This window comes from Gadus morhua, chromosome 20 (genome assembly GCF_902167405.1).
Source record: "Gadus morhua chromosome 20, gadMor3.0, whole genome shotgun sequence".
In the NCBI taxonomy this organism is placed as follows: domain Eukaryota; kingdom Metazoa; phylum Chordata; class Actinopteri; order Gadiformes; family Gadidae; genus Gadus; species Gadus morhua.
Window position 1 is genome coordinate 11,462,637 of NC_044067.1, and position 15,874 is coordinate 11,478,510.

At 40.5% G+C, this 15,874-nt stretch overlaps 1 long non-coding RNA gene across 1 annotated transcript; it reads left to right on the plus strand.

The window, feature by feature from the left end:
- The first annotated feature begins 1,758 nt into the window (after positions 1–1,758).
- LOC115533579 (uncharacterized) lies at positions 1,759–3,327 on the plus strand. The gene is made up of 3 exons (XR_003974206.1): positions 1,759–1,837; positions 1,956–2,108; positions 2,513–3,327. It is a non-coding gene; the product is annotated as an uncharacterized LOC115533579 (long non-coding RNA).
- The last annotated feature ends 12,547 nt before the right edge of the window (positions 3,328–15,874 follow it).

Here is a 15,874-nt window from a genome sequence, read left to right on the forward strand (position 1 = left end):
AAAAAGGGGATGAAGAGAACGGTTGCAGTCCATGCACTTCCTCAATGTTGCAACCCTGATAAACAAGCTATTTGAACCTTACTTACTCTTTTGCTAAAGTGGCCTTTGGTAGGTTGTTATCAGACCAACACAGGCCGCTGGAGACGTTATGAATGATACACTTAAAATACTGATCAAAAGTCACAATGCTTCAGGCCGAGCACATAGCCTAAATCATAGGCTGGCTACAGATGATTCACCGCAACAATGTCAAGTTAAACCAGTAAATATGTTTTAAATCAAAGATATTCATTCAAATGAAAAAAATCCCGTGGATTATCGTTCCAGGAAGTCCATCCCTTTGGCCTTCACCCTGAGACAGTAGGCCTAGCAGCGACGCCAGCTAGGTAAGTAAGGGTGTTTTTTATAAGTCCTCCCTCTAACCATCAGTCATTATCGGTAACTCCTCAGATAACAATGATCAGGGCAGCGCTCTTTGCAATCATTGCCCGCATTGACTCTAGTTTCCCTCCCCCTCCCCCCCTCCCCCCCTCCCCCCCTCATTACACCATCACCTCTCTCGTTTCTCGGCCGCCGGTTTCTCCCCTGATGGAATAGCTATGCAGAACGATGATCGAGGGAGTCCTGCCGCTCGCTGCGAGGATTTGATGTGCAATACGGAAGGCATTCAGCAGATTGAAGGGAAATGGTGCTTTGCATACAGAGGGGGGAAACCCGCAGACCTCATTATAGACCGCCAAAAGGGAAGAGAAATGGCAAATGAGTGACAGTCGTGGCGGGCCAAAGGAAAGCCTCTGTAATTACATGAGGTCAAATACGGAGCGCTTCGGGGTCTCTTCACAGCACAGAGTACAACAATGGAAGGAACGTCCAAAATATGTCATTGTTATGGTTAAGAAGTGTACTGTTTTTAAGGTGTATTCAATGGCTTGATAACCGATCAATATAGGCTAATTAAATAATGACTTGTTCAATGTGTTACGTTTGTGGGCATTTTTCTCCATACCACGTTTTTATTTTGGTAGGTATATTCTTGAACAGAAGTTGTTGACATATTTTGTGGTAAGAAAAGTACATAATAAACCTTTAAATCCATGCAAAGTGTATTCTGAATACAGCAATATATATATGTAGTTCTGTACCAACCCTTGCTTCAATATATTATGAACCTCATTATACCAACTCTATGTATTTTAGCAACTTTGAGTGTGGTAAACAACGTAGCAAAAAAAAAGTGATCTTGTGATTCAACATCTCACTTAGGCTACATCTCTGAGACTCTTGGTGGTGTTCCTTGCCTACCTGCTGAAAACCAGTGAAATCAGGACACCCAGGAGAAAACTCCCCATCATTTCCTGGGGCTCAATTTGTCAACCAGTTGGTTCATTATTTCTATTCCACACTGTTCATTTTAATTTATGTGTGAAAGGTGGCTATTTAGTACTAAAGAATGTGATTGTAGGAGTGAATGAGTAGGAGAGTGAAGGATACTGTCAGAGTGACACTCACTAGTAGACCTTAGCTCTACAGTTGAATGCTGTGTTGCTGCTAACAAATACATTCTCACTTTAATTGTTGGCTCTCAAGAATAAATTTAGCCCAGTTTGAATCAATTACAATGTTTTAGTTATATAATTTATATAGTTACATAATTCATTCTTAAAACAGTTAATGCACTATATATGTGTGCCTTTACATATTCTCAATGCTTAAGAGTTCAAATAATACTTTCACTTTGTTATTGTCTTACCTGTATCCGGGTCAGAACAGAGGTCAGAGAGTACTTTACAAGTAGCCTAACTGCAAGTTTCTCAACTATGTACAATGGCACTGCTGGGTATGTTGTCACGTTTTCCACACGATACAAATAGACACGTAGACTAGCGTTTGTTTGTAAAGCATCAGAATCTAATCGAAAAAGGACGTTTCAATGTTTACTTTAGCTGTTTCTCCAGTTAAGGTATGCTATGCGTAGATCGCTAATCGCGTGGCGTGTCCAACGCCTGCACCGTGCCTCTGGCTCCGGGTGATCCCCTTGACCGAACGTCGCTCAAGACCTCCTGGCACCTCTGGAATCGGGGACACGCTACTTCTACACATGGATTAACGTGAGTGAAATACTTAGTTTGTCTCAAAGGGTTTACACTTTACAACGCACTTTGAGCGTACACTGAAGCATCATCAGTCCTCCGACGTAGCGACACGGTTCATTGTCTGTGTCAAAGTAGTCAAAAGTAGTCAAAGTTTCTTTATTTTGATGAACTCCTCTGGTGCGGTTTGGTTATTAATGAGCTTTTTGATATTGTAGGAGAACCATATCGTTATATTCACAAAGCGGCCTCACACAAAACCTAACATTATCAAACTTCTTCGCGAATTTTTTTAGTTTTCTTTACATGAAAAATTATCATTTAAATCCACAAACAACATGTGTAATCCAGGGCAGAAAGACTGGGACCAGAAAATAATTACTTTCTCCATTGAAACCCATTCATATTTTTCGATCTCATAGGTCCCATGGGCGCTAAGAGGCGGAAGAGGCGTGACTTCGCGACTCTATGCTAATCCATGTGTCCACGTGATGACATTACTTGGAAAAAATACTCCTGACATTTTTAACACTACATGGCATGCCTACCGTAACTTTCCCTAGAAAGTACAATATGAATTCTGTAGCCTACATGATCTTAAAACACATTTTAACACTGGAGAAATGGCAGTCGAAATAGGATCTCTCACTCTCCCCTGTGTGCTGTGTCTGAGACTTCCAGTGGGCGTTCAAACAATGTTCATCCTACCCTGAGAGCAGGCCCATAAAAGAGAGAACTTGCTCACAGTCTGTCTCTGGCACCTCCTGAGTGCGGTACTCAGACAAGACTTCCGTTTGGGGGGTGCTGGTAATTCACCTTTGGTTTGTTTTGTAGTTGGATGTCTCGTGTTGTTTTGGTTTGCTCACTGCAACCTGCTGGTTTGACAACGCGGTGTGCTTTGCCCAGTCGTCTCCCCTTCTTCTGTTTGTTCTGATCTCCAGACCTTGTTTGTTGTTAGGCTGTATTTTTTTAATGCATACACTGGTCCATCATCCAATTGTTGCTTGGGTAGTTGGTCAATTATGTCATTGCATCATTTGTTTTGTGTCTGCAAACCAATATTTGACAACTGTGTACAGCAGTGTTTCCGAAACTTTTTCCATCGCGACCCAATTCACAATAGGCCTTATCTATAAAATCGTGAACAAATTTGTGCATAAATCACAACTTTGTTTAATGCATGTGCCACTTGCTATTGAAAACATACAACACGTATTAAATACTCTGCCCTAAATGAGACAATGCAAATGTGTTTTTAGGTTCATTATTTGGCGACCCAATTCAAATCTGTGGGTCGCGGGAGATTTGAATTGGGTGTACAGTATACCACACACACACACACACACACACACACACACACACACACACACACACACACACACACACACACACACACACACACATGTCGGTTGGGGATCCTTGAAATATCCTACAACTGGTGTCAGTGATTTGAGTATATGACACTGAGTAATGAAAAGGTCAGGACAAATGTATTCTGTACAGGTATTAGCTTTTTCCTGCTGTGTTTGTAGGTGTCAAAAGGAACATTTGTTAGTCTGATTTAGTAATTTGAGTCCACAGATTATGAATTCCGTAACGCTCCACAGTTTTATGAGAAGAATTGAGGCGAACACCAGGGGGTATAAGAAAAAAATAGATTCACATGATAATAATAATCACGATTCTTATCTTCTTTGAATCGTTTCACAAGCTCCAAAAACCCCCCAACAGCTATTTCATTTGAGTGTTTAGATTATTGCAATTGTTCATTTGCCACACCCCCTTTCCTAGCGCACAGCGGACTGCAGTAGCTCCTGAAATTAGCCCCCCTCTGTACTGAATCATGAAATCGATTTTTAATAGAGTTGTGACCCCATGAATCAAATCTAATCGAAGCGTGACACACCAAAATAATCACACCCTCTCGTGTAACGGTGTTCACACCACAAGATTTTAGCCATATTTTTCAGTCAGTGACATATGTTTTGGAAATCAAAGGAAAGAATACCCCCGCCCGGCGGCATATCGTGGCGTGCACAAGGGGGAAGAGTCTGAGATAGTGATGTAATGGTTACCGGTGTAACGGTAAACCGCGATAAAAATGTTGTCAATGACAATTACCGTTTTCATTTCAAATAACATTATTATCGCAGTGAAAAACCGCGCCCGCGGTGTGGAAACCGTGTTCTTAAATCCTTCCCAGCGATTCATCCAAGTCCCCTGAAGTTGCCGCGCATGCGCACTGTGTTGCCTACAACATAAGGTTTTTAAGTTTCTTGAAGTTGGTATCATGGCGGAAGGAGGAGACGACAGCGCTCAAGACATCCATCCGCGTTCTAATAGGGATGTGCGTTTCTTGCAAAAATACTATAATACGAATAATATTCGATAATCGGTCAATCAAGACCCCCCCACGTACGCACGCACGCACAAACCCCAAACAATATTATTCACCACCGGAAGTTGTGAAGGCCCATGCAAGTGAACAGAGCGTTCAATAGCATTGAGAAGAGCCGTGTAATAAATAACGATAGTCATATTCAATATTCGATACTACGTGACTCCGACTATTCGACGATCGTTGCCCATCCCTACCTTCTAAGAGGAATAAGTCTGAAATATGGGCATATTTTGGGTATTTAAAAATGCTGCGACAATACCGAAAACCGGGATAATTTTGGTCACAATAACCGTGAGATTAAAATTCCACACCGTAACATCCCTAGTCTGAGATGTTTGGAAGTGTCAATTGCTGTGTTTTTCATGACTTAACATACTTAACATTTATAGACCAGACAGACTCGTCAGGGAATCCTCCTTGTGAAACATCTTGTAATGAGAAAGCCCTTGTTACTGATCAGTCATGTAGTGTAACCTTCAAGATACCCAATTACAAGAGAGACAGTTGTTTGATGTGTGCAGTACAGCGATCTGATGACTATGAAAGTTGTGAATGTGTGGCGGCCACAAGTGACACAGGACTCAACACTTGGCACCCTTGTGCGTTGCAAGAGCACCTGTTGTAAGTGATGCTTTGGCTAATGGAGTTAAACACATAGCAACAGCTGGCTGGGTACTTGTTGAGCCCATAATCAGTCAGACATAGAAGAGGAACACTGAAGATGGATTCTGCCACCCTCTCCCCCACCCACCCCCCTGCCTAAGCTTCTCCTGCTCCCCATCCCCGTGTGTGTGTGTGTGTGTGTGTGTGTGTGTGTGTGTGTGTGTGTGTGTGTGTGTGTGTGTGTGTGTGTGTGTGTGTGTGTGTGTGTGTGTGTGTGTGTGTGTGTGTGTGTGTGTGTGTGTGTGCAAAGTCAGCACAGCAAGTCTGGCTACTGAGAGGCTGTTAATGTTCATGCTTTTTTCAATTTGTAAAAGCAAATCTCATCCTTAGTTGAGAATGTTCTTTGTTGTTTCCAAGTAGACAGTAGGAGGCATCACAGTGTGATTTGTTTAGTTGCAGGTGCAACAGGCAGTATTTACATGTTTAATGGGACAAACATTGATCCTGGCTCATCTGTGGCTCTCCGTAGTTAACACTCAGGTGGTCTCTATTTACGCAGCTGGGTCTGGCCATTCTGCATTAACATGGACCCTCCTTGTGCTATTGCAATTCACACAAATACATATTTGGGAATACAACTGATGGTGAAATGGGCACTTGCCTGGTCACCGTGTGGAACAAACGATGTCTTCACAACCATATGGAGTTGGGCTAGTTTTACAGAACACTGTTTTTACACAAGTGTTTTGAATCTTCAATTCGCACATTGGAAACGGTTCTGAGATTGAAATGCAAATGGTTGTTTCCTAACGGCTTTACTAGAGATATAGACACGTACACTGAATTCAATCTAGATGAACTAGCAATGGGTTATCGCTTGTTAATCTAGATTCAGAAATGGTTGTAAATGGTCCCTGGTGTTTACGGGGCCATTGTGTTCATTTTGGTAATCTTATTTTTTCCTGGAGTCATACCTAATGTTTGAAAAAGCATCCAAGATTGCAAGTACTTATGTCGCCCAGTATAATTAGGCCATGAGAGGTAGGAGACTGGGAGGCACTTTGAGGTCTGCTGTAGAGTGACCTTTCATTTGCATCACAACACCCTCAAATCTGATTCATGGTATGCTTTTTTAAGACAGTTCTGTTTAAATATTCTTTCATTGGGATGCTTCTGGTTTTGAATGCATTGAAGCAATACGAAAATAAAGCACCTTTCCCACTTGACAAAAAATTACCAAAAAACGGAATGCCACAAAATGTGTCGAAGCTCCGGACGATAGCGTGCATATGGTCCAAATATCGTGTTTTTATGAAGCTGGCATGGCACGGGGATGAAGTGTCTGTGCACTGTAAAAAATAACTGCTGCATCTCTGTTCTTTGTTCCCTCTTTTCATAAAAACCCAGCCATGTTAGCTCCATAGATCCCAGCTGATAATCGTATGCATAACTTCTTGTTATACATCCATGAGTGATAAGCAGTGTATGCAGACACAACATTACATTTTAGATGTAAAATGTAATGTAACTGAAATGTAATGTCACTTTAACTGTTAACTTGTTCGGCTGGTCATTACCGATCCACCGAAAACTGATTCCGGTCACCAACGGTTCATCCCTAAAATCATTCTTTGACCTTGACAGAGCGTGAATCCTACAGCGTATTCTTGATAGAAATTGAGAATTTAGATAGTCATAATCTCATATGTGCTGTATCTGGGAAAGGACTTTTCCTTCGTGTCCTCTGTTGTCATAAGAAGACAGACAGCTGGGACATTGGACTGGCCAGCTGCCGTGGCCAGGTCCAATACATTTCATAACACACTTTTTAAGACACGTTCTTCAAAGAAGGCTGTTGTGAAGCAGTCTCTTGATTATAATGGACACCATATAGATAAATCTTAGAAGACATCCAAGGAGCATACTGCCAGTAAAGTTGGAGGAGGATGTCTGTCCGTCTGTCTGTCCGTCCGTCCCTCCGTCCGTCCGTAGAAAGGAACATACATTTCATTCAACCAATAAGAAAAAAAAATTTACCTTTCGTAATTGCTTTACAAATAAATAAGATATAATAGCGTTTTTGTTCCACTGTACTTTTGAAAGTTCAAGGATACAGAAAACGAAAGGTGCATGACATTCACTGAATTTAATTTGGGGATAACATGGATCCCTACAGGTTTCCTCTTCCTGGTTCTCATTAATATTTTTGCAGTTTGGCTCAGTCAGCAGTGTGTGTGTGTGTGTGTGTGTGTGTGTGTGTGTGTGTGTGTGTGTGTGTGTGTGTGTGTGTGTGTGTGTGTGTGTGTGTGTGTGTGTGTGTGTGTGTGTGTGTGTGTGTGTGTGTGTGTGTGAAGCACTTGTGCATGCCTGCCTGCCTGTCTGTTTACTCAGAGAGAATAGGAATACCTAATCGCGCTTATAGTCGACTGGTGGGAGTTTAATGGTGCAACGTGGACAAAGGAAGAAAGGCAGGAAACTGTGATTGATGCATGTACATAGTCCTAAACTTGGCAGAGAGAGACAGAGGTTATTGAAGCAGATGGTTGACGAAAAAAGTCGCAATGTTAGACCACAATACAAGAGAAACTACACCGAATGACGGGACAATTAAAAAAATCAACGTCACCTATTGTCACCTTACTCATTATCAATAGTATAAAAAACACACTTTCTGAATTGTTAAATTTAACAACCATGCATTATTCAAAATATTTTTTCAGCACATTCTAAAGTTAATGCTGTTTTGTATTAGGCATCATATATTCCATTATCTGGACTACGATTGACATTTTAAATACATGTATCTCTAGGCTTAATTTTTTGTTATTCTAACCCTCTATGTTCTATTATTCCGTGAGTGATTTGTATAGAGCACATTGAAATAGCACATTTAATTCTTAAGGATAGGTTGAAATGCATGACATAATGCATTAAGGTCAGAAAAATAAAGTGTTAAGAGTGTTATGGTAATAGAATAAAAAATAGCAATAGAATTGTAATTGGGGGGACCTCATATCTCTGATGATTCAAATCTTGGATAGAGACATTTAGTCAACGTTGAGTCTAATAATGTAATCGTAGTGTCCGGAAAATGATGTGTGTGTAATAGTTGGCCGTTCTATGGAAGGCATGGACGGGCTTAATTTGCTTCTAGAAGGAAAAGCTGATAAGTTATACAATGTTTCTTTGTGGCTTCTTTGAGTCATTTGCTTTGTTACGTTTTGTGTTCAATAAAAGTCCTAATTGGTTGTTTGATAACCCCATAGTGTTATGCCAGTGGATCCATCCAATCATTTTATTTTCAAGGTAGAGCACATTCTAGACCATAGTCTCATAGGTTCCACAATGTCTCAGAAAAATAGGTATAAAGTTTGGCAGCATTTCAAAATATCATACCACTCGCACTGGTGAAAGTTATTCTCTGTTGGTAGAATACTCTGGAGTGTATTTTTACAGTTCTACTAAATGATGCTGAAACACATCATTCACATGTATTTTAAAGAAGTAATCAGTCAACAGTTCATATTCTCTATATTGCTAGGGGATTTGTCATGATGGATGTAAATACCATGCATAATCAGAAAGAAATTAGCTCTCTGTATCGACAGAATCCCAGCCACTACTTGATTTCATAGATGTAGTATATTATAATTGCCACTATTACAGTACATAAGACTATTAGTAGGCTCTGAGGAGGCATTTCTTTTGTCAAAATGAATGCAGATGCTTCTAAGCGGACGCACACATTGTTGTCATATTATGACAAGTTTGTTTGTAGAGGCAGCCTGTATAGACAGCTAAGCCAATTATTTTCAAGCATTTTAAACCACTCAAAAGTCTCAGAAATAGTCACAGAAATAGAGTCATTGAGCCACATAAAAAAAAATACATGAATCAACGATCAGTTCCTATACTATGATGGCAATGTCGTTCACGTGTAAAGTCACTACAATTTGGAATGGGACTCTCTTTTTAAGATGCATCTCACCAAGTCCGCCACACATGGGCCACAGAGACTGCATCAATCAAAAGGTCTGCCAAACATGTGCAGTTCATTGGGCAATGAATCAGTTGCAGCAGCACTCAGTTTCCTCTCCCTTCAACTGAATAAGAAGCACGACCATGACCGCTTGATTTACTGCCTGGGGTCGGGCCCCCACAGTGAGGGGCTGCCTTGGCCACGCTCCTCACCTTGAGCCTCTAGCCCAGAACCTGTCAGCCTTTGAGCTGGACCGCAAGCTGTAGCCCCCCACCTAAGGCTGAATGATAAATCAATATTGATATCTATCGTGATAAAGTCTGCCACGATAACGGTGATATGATTTTTCAGATATACCTTTTAACAGCATCAATAACTTGACCCTTAGTAGTAACTGCCAAGCCGTACTGCTTGTGAAACTTTCTAAGTTCGACAACCAACAAATGTCAGCTTTTTCAAGCATTACCCCATACAAATAAAGATCGAAGCGATGCAAAGAAATAATGCAGCAGCTTCAAATTGATTGCTAAAGATACAACGCCTAAGCATGGTTGAAAAACGAGGCTTCAAGTGCAAGGAGCTAATGAGTGTCAAGGATGCTATGTGTATGGATGCTACTGGGAAGAAATATCTTTCCCGAACATCGACCCTTCAGCTCTACTCTTTCTATAGCAGTTGTTTACATATTTATTATTTAATTTAATACATTTTCAGTATGCTTCCTCTTGAATGTCTGTAAGACATTTGAAGTCATGGGAATCACAGCAGTAGTTTACGTATTTATTATTTTATTTAATCATTGTTCAGTATACTACCTCTCGAATGTTTGAGAGACGTTTGAAACAAGGCATTTGATGTGATGGGAATCATAGCAGTTGTTTATATTTTGTTTTATTCATTCAATGTTTAACGTAAAGCAATGTTGATTCTGTTGAATGTTTGTCACCTATTTGTTCTGATAATAAATAATTGTATATTATAAACCAGAATTAACCTTCTGGTTTCTTTAGTGTACTGTCCTAAGGAGAGTACTCCTTAAACTGTAAATTTAGTATTCATATTAAATATATATCGGGATAATTATAGTACAGGCTACACATGAAACTCCTAAGATGGCGCTATTATATTTGTTCGCTATCTCGGGATATTGGGCAATATCCGATGATTGCGATCTGAAACTCGGGATATTGCGTGACGGTTGTCTCGTCAGGCAAATATAAACAAATAAACCGCTAAAAAAAAAAAAGAATCCCGGCAAAAAGTGTTATCTTGTTTATATTTGGAGTCTTCAAGTGTAGTAAAACAATTATTCACCTCAGGCTCCGTGAATAGTGGGGAATAGCCCACTAGGCTATTCCCCACTATTCACTTCGTCTTCGGTAATTATTGTTAAAATATCGATCATTATACAACAGTTAGTTCCGACCAAGTAATTAGATTCGACAAGAGGTATTCCATGTGTGCTGATAAAGAGTATAACAGCACTGGGACTTTTAATTATACATGTATCACTCCGCTTTACAGATGTTCTCATAACCGTTAATGTTGTTAACTAGCTAGTGTGTCTTTGTGTTGCTATGCAACAGTTCAGTCCCAGTCCAGTTGCGGATCAATTTATGTTGGCGGAGCCAAATAAATCATGAAATAAACAAACAAATCATAATCTGTTGTTGCTTATTGCTGTTGCTTGTATAACTGTTGTATGAAGCAAAATCCCACTCGAGGTCATGCTGTTGTACTGAATATCAGCACGGCTGTGATTATCTTTGGCACTCGGCCTACAGCCTCGTACCTACGGCTGAATCACAGCCCTGCTGATATTCAGTACAACAGCACTCCCTCTTGTGTGATATTGCTTAAATATAAAAAAACATATTTCGAGGTCATTTTTGCTCATATCCAGCCCTATGAGTAGAGTTTTTGGACATAATGCACCACGATCGCAACCGTCCATAAATAACATTGACACTCGATCAATCATCATACTTCAAAAAGGTTTTGCAAGATGGATTTGGCTATGATCAGAGAGTACCATATTTTCTGGTCACTGCATTTAAGAAGACAAAGGCCGCTAGTTTCAACACTTAATTAAGAAAATACTGAGATTTTGAGATACTTATTCATTGTTTTTTTCATGTATTTACATCTAGGGAAAAATAAGCTTGGGTAATCATAGATATTTTTTCTCGGCAGCTTAACACTATTGTTGAATACACTGTTATTTTACTCTAAACAGAATCAATATAGCATAGGAGCACAGAGCACCCAAATGATAACATGAAAACAGTATGAAATAAAACCGCTGTTACTTGGATAACTGCAGCCCACAATAATGATGGGAGGAATCATTGGTAAGGCCGTGACCTACAGCATAGTCCAGAGGTAAACAAGGTTGGTAGAGCCTTTTTTAAAAGAAGTCTAGGATAGTACATTGGGCTGCTGGGCCCTGTTAGCCATCGCTGTACAGTTATGAAATAACTCAACCTAAGCGATTTCCATTAAGAAAGCATTGGTCCTAATTAGATGTGGACATAAACGCTTTAGATGAGTCGATAAGCGGGAGCCGCCTAATGTGATCAGCAGCAGATTGAAAAGCATTTAATGCAAGGCATTAGCGACCGCCGAAATGGGATTGGAACCCTTTTTCGTGACATTAGCTGGAGCGTCCCCAACATTGTGACCCATGAAAAATTGTCACAGCACCTTTTGATGCACTGAAGGGTACATAACGTCTTAGTTTACTGGACTGAATTAAAGGTGACATATATTAATGGTGTTTTCCCAACAAGTAAACATAATATTTTAGTTCCAGAAAACAAGTTTTTGAAGCTATTTGCTGGAAATAGCTTTTAGGAAAAGAAATCTTGCCTACCGCTATTCCCCTCTGTTTCAGTCCCTTCAGAATGCGCTGTTTCTGGTGTCTGTAGCTTTAATGCAAATGAGCTGCTGCCCATTAACCAATGAGCTGTCAGACTGAACCACAGCATGGGGGAGAAGGGATTGTTGCCGTTTGTGGACTTCTGGAGCTCTATATCTATAACATAATAATATTATCTATGGGTATTTATATAATATTATAGCTAATATCACGACCAGAAGCATCCGAGGTCCCGAGATGTGCACCTCGGATGATATTATGAATCATAAAGACTGCATCTGATGTCTCTGGCACTTCCACAACAAGTAAAGACTAGTGGGGGATATCTTGGACATGGTTGAGAAGAATTGGGGGAAAGGAACTTTGTCCTTGACTCTCTGAAGTTCATGAACCGCGACATGTAGGAGAAAGGAATTGTACTCCGGGAGCTGAGGTGCCAGACTTGCCGCCATGCTCCCCGCGCCGGAGCTGCTTGCTTCGGCCGCAGTTCAGCTCCCGGAGTACACTGCCGGACTGCCCTTGAAGCTTCGGCGGCGGCCGGTGGGGGTAGCTCGGCGGCAGTCCAGCAGCTCAGCTCCGGGAGTACAATCCCTTTCTCCTCCATGTCTCCTCCGGACTGCCGCCAAAGCTTCGCCGGCAGTCCGGCAGAGAAAAGGATTGTACTCCCGGAGCTTAGCTGCTCGTCCGCTGGTCCACAAAATCGTAGTTATGCTCTGATTTGAGGGGAGTGGGGAAGTTGGAGGTAATATTCAACTGTGCCCCCTTCCTATGTAGGAGCGGGCGCCGAAACTGCCTCGCTCGTTTGGTAACTGTAGGCGGGGTACTTTCAGAAATGCATATCTAACTCAAAAAATATCATGTACCCGGTGGTTCACCAGGTAGAGCGCGTACCATATAGGCTCAGTCCTAAATGCAGCGACCCGGGTTCGAGTCCTGCCCGTGTTCATTTGCTGCATGTCCTCCCCTCTATCTCCAATACCTCCTCTCTATCTCACTCTATAATAAAGCATTAAAATGCAAAAATAAATCTGTAATATAAATAAGTCTGTTTGCGTGTGGGAGCACCAGAGACCCAAAACTACACCCCAAATCCCAGGAAAAGTGTTGTTTTCATAATATGTCCCCTTTAATATGTTGGGCACTATCTTTCATCCGGCGCATTTGACTTTCTACACTGACGCATGTGTCGTTGCTAATTTGCAACTGGCGCAGACTGTTCTTTTTCCCTCCACTGCCGTGCGCCTGTAAATTAGGGAATGATCTTTCACCCCAAGGGGTGGTTCGGCGAAAGGAGGAAGCGTGTTCTGGCGCAAACGTTCCCTGATGCTATTTTGCAGTTTCAGAAAACAATTGCGTCACAAACCAGCATCTACCTAGCCACACATTCTTGGTAAACTATTGTGTATGCGCTGTAAGAACAGCTGATACAGCGGTAATACGTTGTACTTTTAAATCAATGCATCTGCAAACACACATCGTGTACAAGCCCATAACTTTTAGGATTGAGCATTTCATCGTGAGAAAACATTGTGTTACTGCGAGTGGATGTTAAAAAGAATGAATGAATGCGGGCGCGCGTACGTGTAAAATAATTAATGAAAGCGGGCGCGCGTGTGTGCGTCCATCTGTTTAATCACACGCAAACTAAACACGTAACGCATAATACAGTCCATGGCAATGTATATTAACGGAGGGACACATGCATATTAGGAACACAAGTCGATAACGATAATGCATACAGTACTGGTAAGAAACGATGTTTGTTAATGTATTGCGTGTATCATTAAATAGAACCACAGTTACCGCATATCATATGTGTGTCAAGTTTTCTTTGCCGAAATTTATTTGAGGACTCAGTGTTTCTGAAGTTATGGAAGAAAACGCTATTCCATGTGTGAATTAGGCCATAATATTTGGCCATATACTGAGCCATTTGAAGTTTGAAATTCATGTGGTCATGCATCTGTCTCATGATCGGAGACTGCAAACGCGCTGTCAAAATATCAACTCGGATTCAAATGCGCTCATGGCTCTTAAAGGGGATGGGAGATTGCACTCTCATTGGTTTATTGCACGTTACGCCCAAACCACACCTACTACGGGTAATTAGGCTACTTCAGACCAACCCTTTTTAGATTTGTGCCGGGCGCCAGAGTCATTTATGCGCCGGTAAAATAGCAACATCGCCATAGAACCGCCCACAAAGCTACTTGCGCTTGGCGCTTCTCACTTGCGTTTCAGACCGTTAAAATAGGGCCCATTATGTTGTATCTCTCAATAACAAAAGCAGTTAATTTATTCATGCATATTTACACACAAACATAACTGGCAGATCTTGTGCCATTGTCTTTGTGTTTCTGAGTTTTCAGGACGAGTGTCTTTTTTAAATAATACTGAGAAGATGTATGGGGCATGGTGGCACCGTGAATCGTATCTTTTAAAATAATTAACAAGGCAGATGGCCAGCAGAAAGGACGGCATATTACACAAAGCAATCACTACAATGCTGGCTTGGCAGGAATCAATGACATGGATGCTGGCTGGGGCTTTCTTTCAACATTTATTTATTTAATGTTTTTATGAAGAAAGACAATACATTAATAAAACAATTGAGTACTCTCTTAATGGACCTGTTGGAAATCAGGAGAACAAGCTTTAAACCTAGTCGTAAAGAAGTTAAGGACTGATGGTTCAGACTAATGGATTATTAAAGCTAGAAAATAAAGATTTTTCTTTGTTTCTTTATTACAAGCCAGTCTGGCTGGCAAGATGCTGGCTGAGCCAGTAGACTAATTTCTGGCACAGATATAGTCCATAAATATTACACGACGACAAATGCTAAAATTATATACACCATTAATACTATCTACAAATAGTTTGAGATAAAGTGTGGTCTAGTAGAATTACAAAGATGTATAGTATGACATATAGTTTCTTAAATTCGCTCATGACCTAGTTAAGCACATCCTTAAAAGTATTATGATAGCTATTTGATATTAGCCTGGAATGCTAGCCATGGCTGCATCACACATCATGGGTTTGCAAGACCCTAAATGCATGACCCTATAACAAATGGGTTTCATAAACACAGAGCCATATTGGAGCTATGCCCAAATTGTGATCTCTTAGCAAAGCTAAATGGGACTCAAGAGTGCCACCTATCCAGCTATGAATAAAAAATCAATTGCACATAAAAAAACATAAAAGGTACATCTGTGGCAGGTAACCATGAAGCAAGTATGATTATCTTTACTAAGATTGGACATAGGAAAAATAAGACACACAGTTAAAGCATAAAATGGTGTGCTTATATATAGGAAAATTTATGTCCCTGGAAAACCTCTTTCAGCTATATTTCTCTTAAAGGAACAATATGTTATGGTGCCTTTTTTTTATGATAAAGTGATCATTTGGGGTATTTTATGGCTCATATGAAATTACACTTAAGTCATGTTTTAGCACAAGCTCTTTTCGAAGCAGGACGAGGCTTTTTAGGTTGAGTAGAATCAAGAACAATTTTCGCTGAACCAATTTGTTTGACTTGCTTCCAAGGCTGCGGCATGCTGTGTTTGTTTGCCAATTTGTTTGATAGCTGCCAACCCAGGGTAGTCTGAGAAAAATGAGTCATAACACAACGGCCAAAACGCAAACAAAGTTTCGACCCGGAACAGAAATTTCAAGTGGCTTTAGCAGCATTGTTATAAGAGAAGTTAGTATTTCGACTGGGCATGTTTATTTCATCTGATGACATATCAAGGTATTTTTATGATTCGGTGCAGATATTTTGTTGAATATAGCCTTTACTTTGAACAAAATAAAACATGATGGGACATTAAAGTACTATTCTGATAAACTTTTCATAAATACAAAAAAAAAAAAATCCATTCTAGTATTTCATATTATCATACTTTAAAAAAAGGGAT